General features: G+C 42.9%; 1 long non-coding RNA gene across 1 annotated transcript; it reads right to left on the reverse strand.

Annotated features, from left to right (window-relative positions):
* Positions 1 to 516: 516 nt before the first annotated feature.
* LOC143509732 (uncharacterized) lies at positions 517 to 1,933 on the reverse strand. Its single transcript, XR_013129754.1, has 2 exons — positions 1,247 to 1,933; positions 517 to 1,144 (listed from the first exon to the last, which is right to left on the reverse strand). It is a non-coding gene; the product is annotated as an uncharacterized LOC143509732 (long non-coding RNA).
* Between the last annotated feature and the right edge of the window lie 14,617 nt (positions 1,934 to 16,550).

Genomic DNA, 16,550 nt, shown 5'->3' on the forward strand with positions numbered 1-16,550 from the left:
CCACAAGGATTCTGTGCCTCGTCCTGCACCGCGTATCACAGAAACAAAACAACAATTGAGTATTATATGACTATGAATGGATTATATAGCTAAAGGAAACCTTCTCTAAACAACACAGGACCAAGGAGGAAATGAGGGCTTCAGGAACAAATTAGAAGGAGTGCAGAACCCCAACAGAGGCTAATGAAGAGCACTAACCATACCAAACCATTGGCGCATAGACGGCACGTGTGCCTTTCTCACGTTCAGCTTTGAGACGTTCACTGAGCCGGCCTAGTTTTGGCTGCTCCAAACATCTTTAGTTATTGAGGTCTTCACAGCATATCACAGAGGTGGCTCGCAGGTGCTCAATCAGACTTTTGTCTATATTTGTTATCTTGCCGAGGACTACACTGAAGGTTAAACTAAAATCAATAGTTGTCGACCGAACAGAATAAACTTTAATTTAACAGAGTGAATAAAATAGACACAGGACTTGAATAAGTTGAATAAGATCAGAGAGCCTTAAACTTTCCATCCATGATAGGGGTCTTTCCCCTTGTTGGGACGATGGCAAGTTTGGTATCCCTAGACTAGTCTTGTAAAGTTACTTTATTTAGGCTGGATTATAATCCAGTGTCTGTCTTGGAACATAAAGTTCTAAGAATCTCTGAAATGTTTGACTCCTTGGAGGTGAGTATCAATGAATTTCAGATGGGGGAGAAAGCGGCTGGAGGGGCAGCTATGGAAAGACCAGATAATTTTGGTTCCTCAAATATATGGGTAGCGGTCCTTCCTGGGGTCTCTCAGCATAAGGTTGCTGAAAGAGAACCTTTCTTTGTGATCTTCACCTCTTTTGCAGGACACTTTAAGGGACCAGACATGGTTAATGAGTAAACTATATGATGGATGCGCTTCCTGTGATTATGGCCTGTAGGCCCTCAGAGCAAGGGGAGTGGAAAATCTTTTGCTTTCTCCACTACAGTTGTTATCGGCTGGTGGTTAGATGGAATTGGTCATTTCTGGCCCAAACTGGGAGAATTGCTCCAGCAAATCCTGGGAACAACATCAGGTCTCTGTCCAGACAAATGCAGTCCTGGGAACAGTTACGATACTGTGTAGAAACCTCAAAAACCAAGGCCTGTGCAACATTGAGACTGAAAATCTGAAACACAGTATGTAATAAAGAAATTTTCAAACAGCAAATAATGAACAACACAAGCACAGTACAAAAGGAGTTGTAGGCTGTAGGCTCTTTTCTACTCACAGGATGATGATGAAGTTGCTGGGTGGCAAACCTGGACTAGCCCATGGACCAGACTCTATAGAGCAGCGAAAAACCTGGACAGGAATGAAGCTCTGGCTCTTAAGAACAGGATGCACAATGTGTCCAGGAAAAACAAAAATAAACATTTACTAAGCAAATAAACTTCATTAACCCCTTGTAAGAGTTAAGATTAGGTGTGTGGCTTATTCAGCATGTATAGACCTGTAACGTTTCACAGGGGCAGGAGGTAGCAGGAGTGACGCAAGTGCAATATTCAGGGGGGTTTAATGGGAAAGTAACAAACACAAATATAACACAGAGGGCAGAGGGACAATACTAAACAACAGGGAGAGGACACCAACTAAACAGGTAAGCTAACCAACAGGGAAACGTGAATGTATAGACCATAACAACCTGAGAACTATGTAAGCATACGGAGGGGAAGAACAAATGATACAGGGATAACACAACCGTAAACTTAAACTAAGCAAACAATGAGACACGGAAGTACAAAAGATTACAGAAGACTAGGGGTATGCACAAGGAAAACATACGCGCTGAACATGGGAAAACAAAACAAACGAAGGCTAAGAACGAAGCAGAGAGGGAGAACAATAACTATAACATAACCAGACTATGAAGCAGGGCAAAGGAAAAACGAGGGACATATACACAAAGACAATAGCATGAACGGACCAAAGGCAAAACAGAGGAACAGCGAGGGACTCACGTACAGGGAATGACCGACAAGGGATTGAAACACTCGGGGTTCTTTATACACAGACACAAGACGGTGAAACGAGACTCAGGTGTATGGGCACTAACGAGGGGGGCGTGACAGACAGAGGGAGGAACGAATGGGAACGGGGAGCTAGGCGGGACCAGGGAGGAGGGAGGGGCTGGACGTGACAAGACCTTTACAGAGTGCAAGAAACATTATTAGCCCAGGCCTAATTGTTATTGACTGGGTGCATTATATGTCTGGACATGTGTATGTATATATATTTATATGTATGTATATTTATTGGGGCATTAAAACTGCTATAACAGGTTTACATACAAACTAACCTTTACTTTGTGTTTCAGGTGTCACGTTGAGGAACCCGGCCCCTCCCTTTTGGGCGTGTGTATACATAGTCCACGTGCTTTGTCTGCGTCAATGGAATTCCGTGGTGATGGCTATGTCGTGTGAATAATGTGTCTCACCTGTGAATCGTCTCGTAATCACGTGGGGCTAATGTGGTTTGTCTATTTAATGTGCGCTCGCGCAGTGTCCTGTGCTCGTCGTTGTCTAAGTCTACACGTTGTGAGTGTATGCCGAGTGTCTACGTGCGCTATTGCGCTATATCTGTGTTTTTCGTGCGCGTTAAGCGCTAAAATAAAAGTGACGTCTGTCAAGTCAGAGGGATCCGTGTCTCATCCTTCGCTACGACCCCACCGTCACATCAGGTCCTTTGTATAGATTTATTTTTTAAATAAGCAATAAAAATAAAAGTAAAAAATAGAACCTTGTGTGGTTTTTATGAATACGTAAAAATGAACTGTCACGATACAGGCCCGGGCCTCTCCCTTTGCGCATGTGTTCGTGTATTCTGCGTCTAGTTATGTCCTCATGTGTATTTCCTGGGGTGTGGTTTGATGTGAGTGTGTTCATCTGTCTCACCTGTGGTTCGTCTTGTCATCACTCGGGTCTCGATTAGTTCGTTTATTTAATGTGCGTTTACACAGTGTCCCACGCTCGTCTTTGTCTGAGTCGTATGGTATCGATGAATGTTTAATGTGTGCTGTCAGCGCTGTAAGTTTCATATATATATGTGTGTGTGTGTTCAAGCAGCTCGCCTCATCGTTCCGCCTCACCCTTGCTGTTACATGAACATATGTAAAAATGAACAATAAATGAAACCTGAATAGATTTCTAAACCTAATGCTAAATAGAACATTAAGTCTCTGTAAATGAAAAATTAACTGTTTTAAAAATAAATCACTGATGACAAAGAACGCATTATCAAGAAAAAAATCTTCACTGTGTGTAAGTGTGCATGAAAAAGAGAGAGAGAAAGATGAAGTGGGGGGAAATTTCTCTCTGTGTAGGAGCAGACGAGACAGAAATTGATATGTGCAACATAAAGCAATCTATAGGAAGACACACAAAAATCAAATAAAAACATTTATTTAGCTTCTGCTTAGATTGCTGTGGTAGAGTTCAAAACATGTGACCGGGCACGAGACAGGTTTATCTGGGCAAGTCCTACAGACAAGGGCATTTGGTTCCTTCCACTTCTCAGTGATATCTGGCTCTGATGCAGAATTCTGGCCATGGGCGTTTCATCCCATCAAATGTTCAGACACAACAGCCATGCTGTTCTTCTATTGTCCTCTTTCTCTCAAGAAGCCTCACTTACTGAAATCTACTGCATCCAATGAGTTGACACACACACTTGACAATGAAGGCATTCATCAAAATGTCTTTTAAGTGGTAGAAACAGTAATATAACTGTCCCCTCCACCCATGTACACATTAAAGTCCACACACAAAGGCTTCTTCTTCATAACCATGAAGGCTATTGGACCTCCCTTGTTCGTCCCATGGAGGTTTGGTGTTCTGTGGACAAAACTATCACAACTCCTGTCAGAGAATAGTGCATTTTCACAGAAGTCAGTGGGTCTTCAGATTCTTCACCTGTCAAGGCATGCTCCAGCGTGCGCTCTCAGACAAGCTTTTATGTTCTTTGTACAGGCTCATGAACAGTTTAGGAAATATTATTAACAACATTTTAACATGTTTCTTCACCAGTAGTCAGGAATAGCCAAGAATCCCCTTTCATGCAGAATGCCCAACCCTCACACTCCTGTCAAATGGTGTCCTCCATCAGTTGCATACTGTCACTTTTGTGATCTCTAAGAACAAAGTTCTTCAAACTGGCACTTTATTGGAATATTCTGCATAAAAACCCTTCCATGACTCTGTGAAATTGCATAGTGCTTGGTTGGGAAATGGGGGGGGGGTATCTTTAAAAAATGCATCGCAATCCAGGTGACCACTCCCTACTATCAACACATTACACATAAGTGTAAGCTTATCAGCTGCTACCAATTGTGGGACATAACTCAAGAAAAAACTGTTTCAATGGGTGGCTGGATAAATTCAAATTAACTCTTGGTTTCTTCTGCAACTTCAAAGAGATTTGAATTTGGACTTCAGTTCCCTCAGGGGAGTGTTTGGTACTAGATGAAGTGCTCAAATTGCATTTACATGCTGACTGTTTTAATTTATCCCTAGCTCAATAATGTCAGGAAATAACAATGATAAAAGAAATCATCAGGGTTACTGCATTAGCTGTGTCCCTTCCAAACCTTCCCACAACCCCCTCTAAACATTCTTTATGATAGCCAAAAAACTTCCTCGCTTTGGCTGTCCCAGTTCAAAAACTCACCATTTCTAATCTCCATAACGAAATATGTCAAATTGTATTTTATATGATCAGATACTACTGACCAATAAACATGAAGCGAAATCAATATTTCCCACCTTATTTTGGGGCTCAGTTATAGCATTTTTATTGGACATAAACAGTATTTTTTTTATAAGTACTGCAATGTTTTTGCAGACACTAGCATTTAACTGGCAACTCCTCAAGTCGCCCTTGGCACTGGAACGGTTATGACTAGGTCCTTCAGTTAGCTATGGCTCTGAGTGTTTTAACAGTCTTCAGGACTCAGAGGGTAAGTAGATTTGGGGCTCTAACTTTGTGCACGTTTATTTAGCCTCATTTTTACATTGTGTGAATAGAAATAGAAAAGCACCTTTGAACAGCTGGCTGGAGAGGCGTAATGGTGGTGTGACCATGGGTGTTACCTTTAAAATCATTCAGTAGTATTTGGGTTTGTGGTTATAGTTGTGAGTTAGCGTCAAAAGCCTGGGCTAGGTTGTGGCTAGGACATGGCTACGTCGTGACAGAAGACCTCCTACTTCTTAGCTTTGCATGCTCTTTATATGTTGTGTGTACAGCGCTAGCTTTTCAATGGTTTAATCTTTCCTTAATCAAGTTGAGTAGCAAGGATTTTGTGATTTAATTAATTTTTTTGTCTACATGTTATTTACATAGTTAGTTTAAACCATTGACCCCCAGGGTTCCATTGACCTGATTTCCAACTGGCAAAAATATATAACTCTTGGGTGTGTCCTAATTTCCTGTAACTCAGTGACAACAATGAATTTATCATCCTCAGGAATGGTTGTGAGAATACTGATGAAGTATTTTATCTGAAGTCCCTATCAGTTAAGGCCCAGCACTATATCAAAAACCTAGATGTTGCATTTGACTATGACCTAAACTTTAAATGCCATGTCAGCATTTTTATCATCTTTGTTATGTAGCCAAGGTCAGCTGGATGCTCACAGCAACTGATGGTGAAAAACTACTCCATGCATTTGTATCAACACATCTGGAGCACTATAATGCACTGCTTGCAGATCTCCCTAACAGTGCCATCTCAAGCCCACAGAGGGTTCAAATGGCAGTGGACAGACTACTAGCACATGCAAAGATGAGAGATCACATTACACCCATCCTTGAAGAATCACACTAGCTGCTTGTCATATAGAGTCCATAATGAAATACGTCTGTTGGCTTTCAAGAATGAACATCGTCTTACCCCCTTATGTGTTAGCAGCAGGATCACAAGGCACACACCCTCAAGGATGTTCCGATCAGCTGACAAAAACATGCTGATGGAACCTCTAAAGTGTTCAGAGCCGGCCTTTTGCAGCCACGGCCTTAAACTCTGGAATTCTCTCCTGAACACCCTGTCCTTAATGACACAAAAACTTTCAAGAAGAAAGTAAGAACTTTTCTATTTTGAAAGGCCATTAGTAAAGCTGCTCTGAACTGAGTAAAAACTGATATCCTCTTAGGGATTGGGAGAAGACTGATATCCTCTCATGGACTGAGAGATGACTGTATTGCTATGGCTGTTTGTAGTTGTTTGTGTCTGTGAGAGCAGTTATCCTCTCATGGATTGAGAGAAGACAGGTATCATCTCTCAGGGACTCAAAGAAGATTTTGTTATCCTCTATATTAACTTATTGTTATCCAGCATTCAATGTAGACTGTGTTATCCTCTCATGGACTGAGAGAAAACTGGCATCCTCTGAGGGATTGAGAGAAGATTGTGTTGATAAGACAGTTTCAGACATTGGATAAAGTATGATATCCACTCAAGGGTTGAGAGATGAGAGTTTTAGCTATAGCTATTTGTAATTATGTGAAGAATTATATGCGATTCTCAGTCTCAGTTATTGAAAGAACACTGTTCCCTTTCAGCCATTTCAAGGAAACTACATTAGGTTCTGTAGTATGCCATCAAGCATGTTTCCTTTACACTCACCGAACAGTTTATTATGAATACCTGCTTGTCATTCATTGTCTATCTTATCAACTCCATGCACCACATAGGACCACTTTGTAGTTTTACAATTACAGATTGTAGTTTCTCTGGAGATCTGTTTCTCTGCATACAGTTAGCCCCCTTTCTCTCTGTCCTTCAATGGTCAAGACCACCACAGAGCAGGTATCATTTTACATGGTGATGGTGTGTTAGTGTGTGTTGTGCATGTACAAGTAGATCTGACAATATTGCTGGATTGTTGCTGTTTGAACATTTTGGAGGTTTGCGGATAAAAATGGGACGTTTTACAAAATGAAATGGAAGATATACGAATCAACAGGAATTATAAAAGCCACCTTAATGCATTTGAAATGTTTGTCTGCTTATGTAAAATGTGGATGAGATTTTGAGACGAGACCTCAAGACAGAAAACAACCTACTTTAACATGCCAGATACATTTACTCACCCTCAAACATGTTCTCATTCTTACAGGCCCGTAGCCAGCATTGTGATGGGGGGGGATCTTTTTCCCCCAAAAGTGGACTTCATTTGGCTCTCTACTCCAATGCCCCCTAAATACATGAGCACACTTCAAACCTTTTAATTTAGACATATTTTATTCATTATAAGCAAGGTTGCCAACTTTTCAAAATCACTAGGAGTGAGATTTGATTTGGGGGCGGGGGTGGTGGTGGTGTGTGTGCAGTGGCAGACTTAGCAATTTGGGGGCTCAAGGCGAATTTAGCTAGGGGGCCCATCATCATTAATAGGCGAGAAATAAGTTCAGGTTCACACTACATTATTTTAGGCTGGTTTTTCAGTAGCAGACTGTTTTTTGTAGATCGCCGACAGAAACTGTGGTCGGAGGCAAATCGGCGATCACTCGGCGCTCGCTCAGTCGTGTAGTGTGAACTGCTGAAAGACGCTCGCCGAGTGGTCGCCGACTCATCGCAGACGACCGGCAGATATCTAGCATGTTTAATATCTAGCCCAGTCGGCGACTGAGTCAACAGCAGCGTCTAGCTACAGCCAATGGGAACGCGGAGAGAGAACCGCGGCACCGCGGAAGATATATCTGAAGAATGTAAAAAACTTTCAAGAATGCTTTCAAAACAGTAACGCAGCAAACACACAAAATCCTCACCGTTCTTACAACTTTACTACAACACTGTGTTTAAGTTATTGTGACAGCACTTGAGAAATAGTGCGATTGATTATATCTATGTTCACTGCAACGGAGAGATGAAATAATTCTGGCAACTTGGGACTATGGAGTGTTTAAAAGGTAAAAAAAATAATAATAATAATAACGAAAATGTGGAGTACTTGTACATGTTTTTCTATTGTACATTGTCTTCTATGTGGTGTTGCTGGTTCTCGCAAGAGTTTCGTTTCGTGTTCTCGTGTTTTTGGACGGCAGCCAGATGAGTCGGCGTTTCCCCAGTCGTGTAATTCGTGAGCCCGTGTCGCCGATCAGTCATGTAGTGTGAAAGCCACAACAACTGAAAGACTCGCGATTACAGCACAACCAGTCATGTAGTGCGAACTGCACAAAAACCTGATGACTGAAAAGTCATGTAGTGTGAACCTGGCTTAATCAGGGGGCCCCTACAATGGGTTACAGTGAGAGGGGCCCAAGGCAGTTGCCTAGCCACGCCTCTATGCAAATACCGCCTCTGTGTGTGTGTCAAACGTTGACGGGGGGTTACGTCTTATATGTTTCCTCTATGCTGCGCCTAAAGTGATCGATCGCCAGTGGTTGGTGCCAGAGCGAACTAGTAACTAGTAAATAAACTAGATTTTTTTTCAGCGTGAGAAATCGGATGTGTGGTGTGTGAGCGTGTGAAGACAGTCAAATGCGTGTGTCTCACGCTCATTGCATAAAAGTTGGCAACACTGTTATAAGTTGTGAGTCTGTTGTTGCTGTCCTTATTTGTTCATCTGTAAATTCACCGGAGATTAACAATTCATTCATTGAATAGCCTACCAATCTTGAGGGGCATGTGTGTACAGGGAAAGATAGAATGAACCCTTCGATCCCCACTGGCTACAGGCCTGTATTATCATACATATCATAATCCATTAGCTTATATTTCCAGAGAGTCAGGGCATGCATCTACAGTAGGGATGGGGAGATTCACCGATTCACATCAGTGATTCGGCACACATGTTTGCAATTCGACTGCACTGGTAGATTCAATGTGCATCGGGTTTAATTTGCGGGCGAATTTACGATGCATCTCCTCTAGCCTTTTTGCATCGGCAAATACCATGGTTAAATCGGGTGTTTTGTTTTCCAGTATCTATTCCTTATTCTAACATATTTTTTATTCTTATTGATTTCTTTTTTTTCGAGGCAACATAAATGCACCATCGTGTCTTCAGGTGCACTGACGCAAGCACGCAGACGTACACAACAAAGATGGAGGGAAACGAGAGCATTAGCAATGACAAAGAGATATTTAATGCACAAAAAAGACACAAAAATCATACATGTGGCAATATTTCGGGTTTTTTAAGCGAGGTCAACTTGACAAGATGCACGCAATCTGCAAACAATGCCGTGGGGGTATCAAATACGTTAGTAGCACAACGAACCTGGCGACTGTCACGCTTGGCTCCGCCCTCCTCCTGTCCGCCACACCTTCTTTGTAATTATCCTGCCGTTATTTGCCTTCTCACCTGTTTCTTGTTTGTTTCATTATTGTCTGGTATTTAGTTCCTGGTTTTCTGTGTTCTCGTCGTGGGTTATTGTGTGTGTTTGTTACCTGGTGGTTTAGTTCTTGTTAGTCTGATTGTTAGCTCTAGTTTCATGTTTAAAAGCCTTGTAAGTATTTGTATTGGTTAGTCTTGTCTCCTTGTATGTTTCAGCTTTAGTTACTCCTAGTCGTGCAGTCTCTGTTCATTCTTAGTTTATCCTGGTGTTTGCTTTGTGATCTGTTACGTTGTCTTACTCTGCCGGTCTTCGTGTCATTTAGTCTAAGCTTCTGTGTTTTGTATTCAAGTTCCCGATGGTTTTCCCCCGTGTTTATGTATTAGTGGTCTAGCGTTTTTGGTAGTTGTGGTTTTGTATCTCTTGTTTACTTTAGTCTCTGCTGTGTTTCATTGTACCTTGTATTATTTTAGAATTCTTATTTACATAAACGTATTTTCCTTTCATAGTCGCTGTGGTTCATTGTATTCATTCATTCGTGCTTCAGTTTAGAGTTTGGTATGCCTCGTAAGTCGCGCACTCTCCGTGTGGGCGCGGTTTCTTTAAAGGAGACTAGCTCCGCCAAGGTAGCGGTCCACTCTTCACCGCAAATGTGTCCGACCCCGACTCCCACCGCGTTACAGCGACACACATGAAAAGACGGCACGGTGTGGACATCTCTGCGGCGAACGTAATTTGTTGACGGGGGGTGGGGGTGGCGAACGTACAACAGAATGAGAGTTGGCAATTGGTATGCGAGGGTTAGCTCGCTTGTCTATTTGGGAGTAGTCAATCCAGTCTGGGGTCGTAATGAGGTAGCAGAGTCCGCAAAGTACCAGAGGGCTATGCAGGAGATGAGGTCTAAGGAACAAGCAGAGGTCGAGACACAGGAGAGCAAACAGAATAGTGTAACGCTTGGTACACAAAATAGTTTGCAATACTTCGCAACTAGGAAGTAGAATGGAGTTGTATAATGTGCCATATTTTGTCAATTGTGATTTTTCACCGCAATCAAAATCTGTCCTCCGCTTTTTACTCATCTGTGCAGTTAGAACACACACACACACACACACACTAGTGTATACTAGGGGGCCGTGGTGGACACGTGCCCAGAGCGGTGGGCAGCCCTAGCCCGGCACCCGGGGAGCAGTTGGGGTTAGGTGCCTTGCTCAAGGGCACCTCAGTCATGGCCTCAGGTCTGGGAATCGAACCCACGACCCTCCGGTCACAAGACCAGTTCCCTACCACCAGGCCATGACTGCTATGAGTTTAGCTGGGAAAGGAGTGACAGGTGTGTCCAGTTAGGCTATCAGGTGACATTCCTGACATTACCCCCCCCAATGGAGTGTCTCTTTACGGATTTTTGGATTTTTCATTTTTGTTCAAATTGTTGAACAGCCAACAGTCTAGTGAAAAAATCGATTTCATATTAGTCCACAAGACTTAGAAATAAATTCACAAACACAAAAACAAAGGGTATCCAACAGCATCTATAATTTCAGAATGATTTAGTTAGTTTTCTAAGTTAGAGTTAGTTATTGTTTTTTTTCTTTTAATTACTGTTATTATTTATTTCAGATAACGAAAATGTTTTCTTTTTTCTTTCATTTTTGTTAACTATTATAACCTTGTGTGAAGGTGGTTGTCCCCGGCTTCGGGGGGCAGGGAAATGTGGATGGACAGCGTGAAAGTCCATTATGAGCGAGGAACAGAGTATGTCTCTCGCGGGCACCCAGGCTCTCTCCTCCGGACCAAAGCCCTCCCAATCAACGAGGTATTGGAGACCACCGTGTGGACACCGGAATTCCAGTAATTCTCAGATGATGTACCCCGGCCGACCATCAATGTCCGGGATTCCAGTAATTCTCTGACGATGTACTCCGGCCGACCATCGATGTCCAACAGCTCCGGGGGAAAGGCAGAAACAGAGGAGGCAGACATGGGGCTGAAATGAACAGGTTTAAGGAGAGAGAGGTGAAGGGTGGGATTAATGCGATACAGTGGGGGCAATAGGAGCTTATAAGTGACGGCATTGACTCTTTTAAGTACTTTGAATGGCCCGAAGTATCGGGGACTGAGTTTACGGCTGGGCAAACGCAGGTTGAAATTTTTAGTAGAGAGCCACACTCGTTGGCCAGGGTGATATATCAGTGCTGGGAGATGACGGCGATCAACATTCATATGGTGGGTATGTAGAGCACATCTTAACTGTACGTGGACTAGTTCCCAGGTATGGGCACTATGTTTCAGCCACTCTTCTAGAGCAGAGATATCAGAAGGAGTTTCATCCCACGGGAAAAAAGGGGGTTGATAGTCGTAGACACATTGAAAGGGAGTGAGTTTAGTCAAGGAGTGAACTATGGAGTTACGTGCATACTCTGACTAGGGTAGATATTCTTGCCAGTCCTTTTGCGATGTGTAGTACTGACACAAAAACTGACCCAATTCCTGATTGTAATGCTCCACCTCACTGTTTGACTGGGGATGATATCCTAAAGTTAGGCTGGCCGTCACTCTGAGCAGTTTACAGAATTTGGTCCAGATGCGAGAGGTGAATTGAACTCTCCAATCTGATATAACGTCCTCTGGTAGCCCATAGATACGAATGACGTAGTGGAAGATGTCGGAGGCAGTTTCAATCAATCAATCAATCAAATTTTATTTATATAGCGCTTTTTATAACAGTTGTTGTCACAAAGCAGCTTTACAAGTGCCGAGTCATAGGCCCCAGTGAGCAAGCCAAGGGCGACAGTGGCAAGGAAAAACTCCCTAGTTTTTTTTGCATGAGGAAGAAACCTTGAGAGGAACCAAGACTCAGGGGGGGAACCCATCCTTCTTTGGCTGACATTGGTCATCATGACAACAACAACAATATAAACAGAAAGAAATAAAGAAAAGGAAAAGATGTAGTAATGTCCATCATGGTGTAGGCTCATCCGGTCAGGCAGTAGGTGGCTGGCACTGGATGAATCGCTTGGGTCTCCTCATCTCATTTTTCCTCGAGTAGGCGGGCAGCCATGTGGAAAAAATAAAACAGGGAAAATTAGCTCTGTATGAGGACATATACAGGACAGATGAAATTAAACATATTTCTGGAGTGTGGCAGCAACTCCGGCATTAAGTTAAACTATTACAGCCTAGCTAAAAAAGGCAGAACCAGAAGGTAACATAGGCTTGGGGGCATTCTGAGACAATGGCATCCATCCACTGCACTGTCAACAAACTTGAGTGACCACGAGCAGTGACAGGACGACAGCACCAGCGCCCCCAGTCTACTATAAAACCCTTCATCTATGAACCCCTGGATTTGTACCTTTATCTAATGGGGGATGTCATTATCAAACGCTAAACCAAATAGGTGGGTTTTCAACCTAGACTTAAAGATTGTGACTGTGTCAGAGTACCGTACGCATTTTGGGAGGTTGTTCCAAAGCTGGGGGGGCTTATAAGAAAAGGCTCTTCCCCCTGCTGTTACCTTATTAATTTGTGGAACTAATAAAAGACCAGCACCCTGTGATCTTAGTTGACGTGGGGGTTCATAATAGGAAATAAGTTCCTGGAGGTATTCAGGAGCAAGCCCGTGTAGTGCTTTATAAGTTAATAAAATAATTTTAAAATCAATACGGAATTTAACAGGGAGCCAATGCAGGGCTGATAGGACTGGTCTGATATGCTGAAATTTTCTAGTTCTGGTCAGAACTCTGGCTGCGGCATTTTGAATTCTTTGAAGTTTATTTAGATTCCTATTTGAACATCCTGACAGTAGTGAGTTACAGTAATCTAATCTGGAGCTAACAAAGGCATGCATAAATATTTCAGCATCATCCTGTGATAATGCATTTCTTAATTTGGCAATGTTGCGGAGATGTAGAAAAGCTATCCTAGTAGTATTATCTATGTATTTATCAAATGATAGGTCAGAGTCGAGTATGACACCTAGGTTTTTGGCTACTGTGCCAGGTGTAATGGGGTAGTCTGCAAGATTAAGCATTAGATCTGGAGTTTTTTGTCTTGCGGCCTTAGGGCCCACAAGGAGAACTGTTTTGTCCTCATTTAGTTGAAGGAAGTTTAGAGACATCCAGCATTTAATACCTCTTAAACAGGCCTCAATTTTTCCTAAACTGAGTTTGTCATCAGGTTTGGCTGATATGTAAAGTTGAGTGTCATCTGCATAGCAGTGAAAATTGACACCATTTTTGTTTATAACTGTGCCCAATGGTAGCATATATAATGTAAATAATAGTGGTCCTAAGATGGAGCCTTGCGGGACCTCATATTTAACTATTGTACATTTGGATGGAATATTATTGAGCTCTACAAACTGATGGTGATTTGTCAAGTAAGAATAAAACCATGAAAGGGCTGTGCCTGAAACTCCAACCCAGCATTCTAACCGCTTTAGCAAGATCCTATGATCAATTGTGTCAAAAGCTGCACTAAGATCGAGAGGCACTAACAGTGATACATAGCCTTGATCTGAAGCAAGGAGGAGATCATTTGTTACCTTGACTAATGCTGTTTCAGTACTGTGATGGGGCCTAAAGCCAGATTGGAACGTTTCCATGGCTGTAGGTAGCTTAGGGCAAGGAATCAGGTGACACAACTTTGAAAATCTATCCACTACAATGAAAATGATGGTATTAACTCCTGAAACAGGCAGATCAGTGACAAAATTGACTGCTAAGTGAGACTATGGTTGATGTGAAACAGGTAACGGGAGGAGCTTACCAGTAGGTAAGGAGTATGGAGTACGTGATCGCGCACATACTTCGCATGCGAGTACGTAGTCATGGATATCCTCCTCCCACGATGGCCACAAGTACCTTTGAGCGATGAGGTGTCTGGTACGTGTGATACCAGGGTGCCCTGTCCTGGCTGTGTCATGGGCAAGTTGGAGGATATGCCCCCTTAATGATACCTAGACGTATTGCTTACCATCGGGGCAGCCTTCGGGACCTGAGTCAGCACGTAGTGCTTCGTCTAAGTCATCTTGTACATCACATCGGATGAGGTAGAGGAAACAAGAGTCTTTCAAAATGTGTTCTGGTGTTTCGTCACTCTGTGTTTTCTCGTGGATCCGAGATAGTGCATCTGCCTTGGTGTTCTTGGAAGCGGGCCTGAAACACACTGTGAACTAAAAATGAGAGAATAATAGAGCCCACCTTGCCTGATGTGGATTCAAATGTCTGGCGGATTTTATGTACTCAAGGTTCTTGTGGTCTGTGTATACTACAAAAGGTTGTTCAGAACCCTCCAGCCAATGACAACATTCTTCCAGTGCGAGTTTCATAGCCAGGAGTTCTCAAGTTAACTTCTGCTGGTTTCAGTTTCCTCAAGAAGTAAGCGCAGGGAAACAACTTCAGTGGGTTCCCCTGCCTTTGTGACAGAACATCGCCTATGCCCACCTCTGATGCGTCGACTTCTACTATGAAAGACAGCTTGAGATCTGGAAGGTGTAATATGGGAGCGCTGGTGAATGCAGTTTTTAATATGTTAAAAGCTTGGTTCTCCCTGGAGGCCCACACGAAGTGGCATTTCCCCCCCATTCAGTATATTGGTGAGAGGGGCCGCTATCGAACCAAAGCCCCTAATGTATCAATGGTAAAAGTTTGTGAATCACAAGAACCATTGCAGCTCTTTCGTTGAACGAGGTACAGGCCAGTTCATCACAGCATCCACTTTATCTGGTCCATACGAATTTGTGAAAGTGAAAGGGTGCAGCCAAGGAAGGAAATCATGGAAATGTGGAATTCACATTTCTCTGCCTTTACATACAGATTATTCTCCTGCAAGCATTGTAAGACTGCAGAGACATGCTGGACATGTTCCATGACCGAAGGGGAATAAATCATGATGTCATCTATATAAACAAAGACAAATTGATCAATCATGTCATGAAAGATATCGTCCATAAAGGCTTGGAACACCAATGGACTATTCGACAACCCGTAAGACATCACCAGGTATTCATAGTGGCCTCTAGCAGTGATGAATGCAGTTTTCCATTCATCACCCTTATGTATGCGTATCAAATTATAAGTGCTTCTTAGGTCTAGCTTAGTGAAAACAGTCGCCCCCATTAAACGTTCTTGTGAAGCTGAGATGAAGGAAAGGAGGTGACGGCATTCAGCGCGCGATAATCAATGCAGGGACGAAATCCACCTCCTTTTTTCTCCACAAAGAAGAACCCGGCAGCTATTGGATATGTTGATGGATGGATGAACCCTTTCTGAAGGGCTTCGCTGATGTACGACTCCATTGCAGCATCCTCAGGATGGGAGAGAAGGTACGGTTTGGATCTTTTCGGTAAGGTCGTCCTGGATAGGAAGTCGATTGCACAGGATCTGTGTGGAGGTAGAATACTGGCACGACTCTTATTAAATACATCTACATTTTCCTGATATTGTTTTGGAACAACTTCAGAAAGGGACGTGTTGGGACTCTCAACTGCACTGGAGCAGAGAGGTAAGTGTATACAGGTCTTTATCAATCAATCAATCAAATTTTATTTAAATAGCGCTTTTTACAACAGTTGTTGTCACAAAGCAGCTTTACAAGTGTCTGAGTCCTAGCCCCCAATGAGCAAGCCAAGGGTGACAGTGGCAAGGAAAAACTCCCTAAGGGCATGAGGAAGAAACCTGGAGAGGAACCAAAACTCAGGGGGGGAACCCATCCTCCTCTGGCCAACGCCGGTCACCATGACAACAACAATTTAGACAGAAAGAATAAAAGAAAAGGAAAAGATGTAAGGGATAATGTCCATCTTGGTGTAGGCATATCCGGTTAGGCAGGAGGTGGCCAGCCCAGGATGGATCTCTGGAAAGGCTTGTCTCTCCTCATCTCAGTGTTCCTCAAGTAGGGGGGCAGCCATGTGGAGAAAATAAAACAGGGAAAATTAGCTCTGTATAAGGACATATACAGTACAGATGAGATTATAAATATTTCTGGAGTGTGGCAGCAACTCTGGCATTAAGTTAAATTATTACAGCCTAGCTAAAAAGGCAGAACCAGAAGATAACAGACTTGGGAGCATTCTGAATGAATGAATGAATGTTTCAATTTATATAGCGCCTTATCAGGATACCCAAGGCGCTTTACAATTGTAAACACAGCTACGTCACAGACAACCAATCACACACCGGCGAGAAGTGGCAGCCAATTGCACACAGCATACTCTCTACCGGGATCCACAGCCCCCTGGGGGACTGAATGGGGTCCAGGAA

Source organism: Brachyhypopomus gauderio, chromosome 3 (genome assembly GCF_052324685.1).
Source record: "Brachyhypopomus gauderio isolate BG-103 chromosome 3, BGAUD_0.2, whole genome shotgun sequence".
Lineage (NCBI taxonomy): Eukaryota > Metazoa > Chordata > Actinopteri > Gymnotiformes > Hypopomidae > Brachyhypopomus > Brachyhypopomus gauderio.